Raw genomic sequence first — 9,916 nt, 5'->3', positions numbered from 1 at the left:
CAAGAATCTTGAAGGATGCGCTGATGAATCCGAGATAGTAGAAATCACCTCATGATCATCGATCAAAAACCCGAAGCAATCACAAATGAACATCGCTTTACATCTGAGAAGGAATTCCAAAAGGAATTTTCATTCAAGCTGATCGAACGCTTGATAAAAATGATATTTGTTCAGCATAAAGGAGCGATCGAAACGAAAAACGTTTCCGTTCATTGGAAAAACAACGAAATCTTTTGGCACTGCGCAAAGCTGGTGCGTTCACGAAAAGAAGAGAAAATAAGTCGGAATCGTGTCGCATATATGCATATTTCGTGGAAAGTATCAAGAGCAACGTGAGGACAGAAGTCACGTTCCGTGTGATTATCACACTCGGCTTTCGAACCGTAATCTGTACGTAACATTATAGCAGGCTATCGGTGAAATCCGATCGTGGTGTATTAATTACGCATCGGTGCGCGTTTTATTTCTCCTTTTTTTTTTTTTATACGAATCGACTCAGCGAAAAATAAACGCTCGCGATAAAACCGATTCCAAGTGTACGATTGCGATGTGCATGCGTCACCAGCGACGATAACGTTTGCCGAAGAGACGTAAGAGAGGTAAGTTATCGTTTATTCAGGCACAATTCCATTGTGAATCCGTCTTGACACAACCACGTGAAATCCTCTGCGGCCTTAATCTCGAAAAGAGTATATATCGTATACAAAAATACTATATTCCGAAAAATATGAGTATGGATTTAACACCAGATTTTATCGTGGAAACATCAGAATTCGTACAAAACTTGTGAGAAAAAGATCTTGCGTTAAATGAAAATTCGGTAATTTCAACCGATATAACTGTTGAAAAATAAACGAATCAAAATTCTTATAGGAATTATCAGACAAGCATGATTAATTCTTTCCTGTTGAATATACAGCATTTCTTATCGATCGATTTTTTTTATTGAGCTCTAATCGTTGCAATCAGCTAAGTGCACATAGATCTATACAAATTTTGAGATTTCTGATGATATTTCAAGTGCTGCTAGATTAATATTGTATACGTTTTGGAATATGTAACATCCAGGAATTAAAAACAGAACTGAAAAACTGTACTACACTAAAAAAAACTTCTGATTCAAGATAAACGAACCAGTAGATTCTGACCATATCAATCAGAATTCCGGTTAGCATAAGGAGACATCTGGTTATCTCGATTACTGTGAATAACTAGAAGTTTTATAAATTCCAACTAAAAAACATTAACTAAATCCATATAGTTAAGTCTATGAAATATTCTTTAGTTAAAAAAATATCAAATCCTATCATGATAACTAAAAATTCTGCTAGGTTTCACCAAAATGCATTCAACTATACACATCTAGATAATATAATCAAACTATTTTTCTCAGTGTATATATTATATAAATTTTCGTATGCAACATGGATTCAAGAATATAATCTCTGGACGCTACTAAAAGTAGTTAGTTGGCCACGACATCAGTGGATATAATAAAATGCGAGTCTACCAAGCGTCATACTCGTATATCCTAAGAAATGATGGGAAATTTCCCATAGTCTCAGGAAAGGGTTGATATTATCTTCCATTGTGCGGAAACTCAGGTGTGTTCGAAATAGGAAATAACGTCGGCTAATTGTAAGATTATATTAAGACGTCAGATCAATCGCATTAATAAATCGAATGGAGATATGAATCCTGGCACATTGAAAACTCGGGGGCTCGATTAATCAAACGTCTCTCTTTCCTTCTTTTTGAATCGATTGCGAAGAGATGTAAACACGTGTAGCGCGCTATCGCATGGTCGAGCGAGCATCTGCCGAGAGACGAGAATGCGAGGATCTCTCATCAAAATTGACGGGATGACAACGACAACGAACAGGCTCATTAATGTCATTGTTGTGGCTTGTGAAACCGGTGTAGCGCGCGGTCCAAAGTAGATCGCAAATTCCGCAAGTTACGCAATATTGCGATAGCAAGGCGATATAACGGTGAACCAATCGCGAGACTCTGGCTACATCAAACTGATAGAATTATTGTAGCTGATAAAACTTTGTTGTGTTTCAATGGCATTTATCGCGACTTCTCAAGGACCCGAGACAATTAAGTGCACATTATCAACAAAGCATTACCTAAGGAATTTGCTGGTTTTGCTACGATTTTACATATATTTTATAAAACGATTATTTTCACGGTTAATTACATTGACAAAAATTTACTGAACTTTAATATTTCTTTAAATAGCACTAAGCAAACATTACCTCACAGCAATTAAATAATTACTCAATGAAAAATAATAGTTAAATTATATAATGATTCTTGTATCAAGTATCAAATAAACACATGTTTAGATTTAGTAAATGTTTATTTAAGTTTATTAATTGTAAGTAGTTCCAGTGAATAAGAATTAACCAATCACAGTCAAATATGAGGAAAATATTCGACTATCATTAGTCAATTCTTACAACTTCAATCACTTACAACTACTACTACTTTTTTTACGCAATTGTAGAATGGACTTTAGATTTATTTATTTAAACAGATATTCATTAAAATTTAGTAATTTTTTAGTGTAGATATATTGAAATATCACGCGATGACGGTTACATGACTTACTATTTAGGCATATATACATATATGCCTAAATTTAACGCCAAATAAGATCCTAAATAGATAGAGCGGACGTTCTTGACGAATAATTTATCTGTATATAAAGTAACTAACATAGTTACCTCGTATGCAACGTCTAATTAGAGGGATTACGATTATGAAATTACATATACGAAAGATATATAAGTGGTGTACAATTACAAATAATAACACATATGTCAATTCTAATTAGAACTAGCGTATGAACTTTTAATTAACGAACTATTGTTACAAATAGACATTAGCAATCTCATTCTTCCCAGTTCGATATATGTATGTTTCCATATAACGAATGCAAACAAGATTTAAATGTCCCATTATGTGGATCCATTTAAAGCCACACTTTGATGCCAAATAATACAATGCACTAAATTACGCTCACGTAAGACCAATTCTTGTTGAATGCCAAGTTATCTCTCAAACCTAATGAGCACGAAAGATAGATACGTATCGTTACTTATTAAACGTTCTAGAGTGATATTCATTCAAATGTTGAGCAAATGTGTACAATTTAACATCAATTAAGATTCAAAATAAAAGATACAAAGATACAAAATATAAATAAAATAACAAAGATAATAACAATTAATGAGACAGAGGGAGAGGGAGAGAGTGACGTCGGTTTGGGACGAAGAGAGCGAAGGGACGCGAGGAGACGCCGGGAGGAGTAAAGGGGGAGTGATAGCGTACTACCAGCTGTGCGCAGAAAGGGAGGTTAGGTTAGGAATGGCGTTTGGGGGTCGCGGGGTCAACCCCGCGGGATCGAACGACCCGATCGTGGTGCAACGGGAACGCGTGACGCGTGACGCGAGACGCGAGATGCATGCAAGAAGACCACGCACGCAGGTATAGCAGACAAGATGCGCGCGAGACCGAGAGAGGTACAGGTACACCTCACTCACCTCGTTGAAGGCCATCTTCTTCGCTATGCTTCCGGACTCGCGGCTGCTTCCGGCGCCTCCTTGCCCCACCGCTCCAACGGAAGAGTATCCTCGCAGGGAGCTGCCGGGCTAGTAGTCCCAGCAGCAGCAGCAGTAGCAGCAGAAACAGTAGCAGCTGATACCACCGGGTGTCCAGAGGGGATGTTCTTCCAGGGGAGGGCGACAGCGCATCGAGATCGCACTCGCCGATGACACTCGCGACGCGACGTCGACGACGACGACGACGACAGCGACGACGGCGACGACGACGACGACGACGGCGACGACGACGACGGCGACGACGACGACGACGACGACAACAACAACGGCGACGGGAACGACGGAAACACTCGCGGCGACCGACCCGTCTGACAAACGACCTCCGCGACACACATACGTCACGGGAGAGTAGCGACCGCGATCACCGTCTCGCGAGGGAATCCCCACGAGAGCACACGCACTCCGTCGTTTATTATTTTTCTTTCCCTCTCCTTCCCGGTCTTCTCTTTCCTCTCTTCTTTTTCAACGGCTTCTCTTCGGCTCACTCCTCGCGCCGCGTTGCCGATCCGCCGACCTGCCGGGGCGATCGCGGCCGATCTGGCATTCCTCAGGTGGGCACCGTTCGCGGGAGCGCTCCTTCCTGGAGCTACGACGGTTCACGGTTAGGTAGGTATACGCTGGATGGTCTCGCTGCCGGTTTCGCGACGCGGATGGACAGCGGATCGTGACGACGAGTGGACGGAGCACGACACGACACGGGAGAACACAAGAAGACACCGACGCGTTTCACGCGACGATGTTACCGCGGCGCGTGGCGACGTTCACGTCAACCGCGGACGAGATGCGCGCAATCACGACGACCGTCGCACCGACCGCACGATCGTCCGCGACCGTTTCTCGGCACTGCTCTTTTTATCCTTTCTCCCCTTTTTCTTCCTCGCGCGTATTTATATCCACGACAGAGGTATCCGCAAACAGATGGGCGCCATCTTGCTTTCTGGCAGTCGCCAGCGGAACGGACCGGAATGGCGCGACCGCGGGATGAACGGACACGGATGACGGACGGATGGACAGACGGACCGGGACGGCGGCACAGCTGGCGGCGTGAATTCGTGAAACGCCGCCAGCCGGCACCAGTGCTGCGCGATAATTAAACTGGCGGAACGCGCCGGAATCGAACTGGCCGAACGCAAGTTCGAATCGGCGCGCGCGCGCGCGATTCTCCAAGTGGCTGAAAGCTCTGAAAGTGGCGCGAGTGCAACGAGATCATCGAGACGCGCGCTTACGTTAATCACTTCAGACCGCTTCGGATGTGCCGTGCCGTTAAATCCCAGTTGCAAAATTTAAAGGAAATTAAACTCATAACTCAGACCTTGGGGCAAAAGTTTTAAAAACTCACTGCAGCTATTATATATTAAGGCTGATTTACATATTGTGTAAAATATATTGAAACGAAAGCTCGTAGCGCTACGAACTTCAGAGTTCAAGTAACTTTATTAAGAATAAAGGAAATTTTAATTAAAGAAAAAGGCTTTTTATTAAATATCTTAATATCTGTACTTTCGAAAGGTGACTATGTCTTTTGAGTTTTTGTGAGTTTGGTAATTTTTACATGTAGAAAATTATAGTTGGACAAAGTGAAGGACTTATAGTTTTTCCTACAAAGTTATTTATTTGTTAAATATTTGTAATATTTTTCATTACTTATCGTGGATTAAATAAAAGAAGTATTTATTTGAATATTCATAATTTTGTTAAAAATTATCTTACCGCAAATAAAAAAAAACAGATTCTTAAAGATGAAACTGTGCTGTATCAAATGACATATTTGTTAAAATTTCAAAAATATATTTTTTTAATATAGATATGATACAAATGAAGTAGCGATATAAACTTTTGTTCCAATCCAATAATATCCGAAATCCGATTTTGTTTATAATATATCCGATATATTTTCCGTTTATTTTTCATTTTTTATAAAATATGTATTACGTATATCAATAACATTAATAAAAAATGTAACTTGATAAAAACTTTTTAAAAAATTATTCATACAATTTCGTAAAAAAAATCCTCTATCCCTCTTTTTTACAATAAATATGTACAATGTTTTCATCATAGATTTTACAAATTTATGAAATCACAGGAAATTGAAAAGTGATATTGCATATTTACTTCTTTTTTCACAAAAGCTATACGTTTCGCAGGTTATTTCCGTGTCAAGAGTATATGGATCAGCAATCAAAATGAATTTCAATCGGAATTATTCCGTTTTTTAAGAAAATATAATAGGGATCTAGGGAATAATTGAATAATTCAAATCGGAATTCATTCCGAATAATTCTATAATACGTATTTAAATCCATCATTATTAAAATATCCATTTTATGAATTGCAATATTCACGAAACGCATTCTAAATAATGCATTCTAAATAATGCATTCTGAATCTGAGTATCGAGAAAACATACGAAACGCATAACTTCTATGTTGAAAATATCCATGGAAGCCTCAAAAACATTTACCTTTTTTTTACATATTTGCTTTTGCAGTTATACGATGGAAGTAAAATACGTATTAAACTGTATACAAGAAATATATACATATAAAACTACAAATTCACCTTTCACTAGTATGATGTCACCGACACAAAGTATTTATAGGTAATTTATCAGATGCGTTCGCGGGGGCGCAGCTTGCAGCTGATTGTTGTTGAAAGTCGTATACGTATCGAAGCGCTAGTTTTGGATTTTTACACCGAAGCAGAAAGAAACCTGAGAAAAGTCTTGCCGATTTTTCCTATTATCATCGAAATCATCCATACACTATCGCCAGTACATCTATTTTCAATTCGAGAACTACATGACTACATACACTTCCCAACACTATCGATAAAATCGTATCGTCGACAATAGATGTGGTTCGTCTCTATACTAAATCCTCAGAAAAGAAGTGTGCCAATGTCGACGAGATACTATTAAAGACCATTGACCCTGGGAAAATTTTCGTAACTATCAATAGGGTCCGGGAGACTCGAGAATATGAAGAACGATGATGTTACCGACAATTAATAAAAATTGATGATTATTAATATAAATATTTTGATATTACATCCCCGGGAAAAAATATTTTATATATAAATTTATATATAAAATTGTATATAATTATATATTTTATGCAACATTGAATGACGGCATGTATATTACCATGTACGAAAACATCCCCGAGAATGATCTTTACTCCGTCTAGGTGGCAACGCGTATAAGTAAATCACAACTGTGGAAAACAATTTTTAAAGAAACGCACCAATTCGATTCGTACACTGTAGAAAAATATGTAAAATTACATGAAAAATAGATATAAAAATAATATATGGAAATATATAAAATTGTGCTTTTTTAATCAAAATTAATATACTTTTATCTCTAATTGTGTATAAATGTATTTTTATGTTTGACAGAAAATTACACAATAATAATAATATATTTCACAATTTCTATGAAAATATATGTACAAGTTTTTGTAATATCATATAACATAATGATAATATATCAGAATATTTATATTTTTATACATATCAATAAAATAACTTAATTCAAGAAAAATTTTATGAAATTTGTTGGCGAATTAAGATGTAAAGATTTCTATAAATTTAACTTTAATTTATTTTCGCCAATTGTTTAAATATATTATAAACAAAAACATATTATTTGTAAGTTGTAACTTAAAGTGTATCTTTATATATTGTATATGGTATAATATATAAAGATACATCTTTAATAATGGATCCTAAAATTGTTGTAATTTTTTTACAGTGACAGTGTAAAATGCAATTATCCCATTCGTGTTCAAAATTGTCACGTTAAATAACAACTTTATGAAATCAAGTAATTTTAATCCGAGGATCGAAGCTTTTTAATAACATAACTTAATGAAGACTTTGCTTTCTAAGGAGGACACTGAATTCCATTCTGGTCTCAGAATTCTAAAATTTAAATTTCAAAAAAATAATCTGATTTTGTGTAACTTGGTTTTAGAAGATTCTTAATATTTGTGAGTTTGGATATACCCTAAAAATATCGAATTTAAAAAAAAACAGTAATCTCCATGAAGGAGGCCCCAGTGTCACAATATTCAAAATCAGAGTTTGAAAGTCAGTTTAAAAATCAGTTTGGAAATCAGTATCTATTTTTGAATAGTGCACTTTGGCGAAATTGAAAACTTTCTTAAATCAAATTTTATGATAATCAAATTATTTTTTTGAAATTCCATTCGTCACACTAAATCTACTATTTCAAATTTTTAAATTTTTACCTCAATTCGAATAAAGCTTTATCAAATTAGCTTACAGACCAAACTTCATAAAAATTCAGCAAGCAATTTATGAAATAAAAGAGTGACTCCAAGAATTGTCGGTTCACAAAGAGTTAATTAAAATTATTTTAAACTATACTATAGATAGCGAATCAAAAATTTATTAAGGTGTATAATGCATATACGCGGAAAAAAACGGTTATAATTGTTATAACCAAAAGTCGCCCATCAATACATTTTTTGATAATTATAAGATTGGCATATCTTAATGGTTATGACTGTAAAAAAGAATACGTCTGTCTTACGATTGTCATAACCAGATGTATTAATGGGCGAAAATTATCGTTACTTCCGGTTCTGACAACCATAACATTTTTTTATGTGCGCGAAATTTATTTTCTAATTATTAAATAAATAGGATAGGAAATAAATGAATAAAATAAGAGATAAATGGGATTGATCGCGTTATATAAATTGGTATGAATTTGTAACAGATATGGCGTAGCAGATATTTAAAAAAAAATGTACGGCAGATCCGAATATTACGAGGCCGAACCAGTTTTCCAATAGAAATGGAATCACTATCAACGGAGTGTCTATGGGATAGCTCGTAATTCTATCGACACAGCTTTGTTTTTCTCGATGTCGAGAATCGCATACAGAAAATTGTCGAACTTTCACGCACTTCTCAAGACGTGTACAGAAAACACCGAAGAATTTATCGGTTTTTATTTTATTTATACAACTGCCTGCTTAAAGGCACAATAATTCATGTAAAAGAGAGAAGCAGAGATGTGTGAAAAGAATTACACATCGATGAGATTTTTTTTTGAGGATCAACTATTTTGTATGATTCTATATACGGTATAATTATTATTTTAGAGAATATAATTATTTCATCTTAATTTTAAATAACTCTCCTTTTACCTAAATTAGATAAAAGGAGAGTTACTTAAAAATTACTTACAAATTTTATACAAATTTATTTTTGCTAAGATCTTCTTTAAAAAATAGATATAATTATTTTAGAAAATATATAATTACTTTAGAGAATGTATAATTATTTTATAGAATTATTTTATAAAATATAAAATTATTTAAATCATTTATTTAACAATGATTAAAAAATAATCATTTTTTAATCATTGTCAAATAAAAAAAGGTTAATTTTACACATGTAAAAAATAATATTTACCGCAAGGTTGCTCTACCAGTGCCTGATGTCTCTCCCAGACCTCCTCGGCTTCCTCCTCTTAGAATGATTAACATCTCACACAGGACACTCACGTAAAACACTCGCGAAAAATAAACTATAATCGCGCGCGGACTATAACTTGTCCGATAACTTGAACGGCACTCCCGAAACGCGCGACGCGACGAACCGGCTGCGGTTCGTTTATTTTCAAGTAAATCGGCGACGAGGGTACGTTAGCTTCATCAAAGGATTTTTACAAGAAGAGAACGATTTTACTCAATATCTAAAAATTTATCTAGATATATACATTCAGATATATCCAAAAATTTTTAGACACGAGAAAAATCGTTCTTTTTTTGTAAATATCCTCTGAGTACTGAGCCCTCCCACCACGTCAAGGTGTACCCGTGAGAGGGAAAATAATCTGAAAAATATAATATATATTATTTGATCTTATATGATTTTATCTGATTACAAATAATTTTTTTCACTACATATGAAGTCATTTAATAAAATATACGATTTTATTTGATATTATACAATGATTTCTCATGGTTGCATATGTAATTATCGGATTATACATAGAGATTTTATATGAATTTTATAATGATTTCGAGAACTCTATCTCACGATTACATTAAGCGGTTATCTTCTCAATATTAATTGTGAAAGGAATTGCGTTATTTGCATGAGAGTATTTATTTATATTAACATTGCTTTTTTATGACTCGTGTGATACCGTTCATACAGACAAGTAGCCGTGTCACGTGCCGCTCTTCACATTTCTTTTTGAAACATATAATAACCGCAAAAAGTGCTAGATATAATACGAAATGTTA

At 35.3% G+C, this 9,916-nt stretch overlaps 1 long non-coding RNA gene across 1 annotated transcript in view; it reads right to left on the bottom strand.

The window, feature by feature from the left end:
• Window positions 1-6,521, bottom strand: part of LOC108746077 — a 9,997-nt gene extending 3,476 nt beyond the window's left edge. Inside the window, exon 1 of the long non-coding RNA XR_001939141.1 lies at window positions 6,436-6,521. This is a non-coding gene — a long non-coding RNA (uncharacterized LOC108746077). The remainder of the gene's footprint in view (window positions 1-6,435) is intronic.
• Window positions 6,522-9,916: the final 3,395 nt, after the last annotated feature.

This window comes from Trachymyrmex septentrionalis, unplaced genomic scaffold, assembly GCF_001594115.1.
Source record: "Trachymyrmex septentrionalis isolate Tsep2-gDNA-1 unplaced genomic scaffold, Tsep1.0 scaffold16, whole genome shotgun sequence".
NCBI lineage: Eukaryota > Metazoa > Arthropoda > Insecta > Hymenoptera > Formicidae > Trachymyrmex > Trachymyrmex septentrionalis.
The sequence above is the reverse complement of the archived record's forward strand: the minus strand, read 5'-3'. Positions and strand labels throughout refer to the sequence as shown.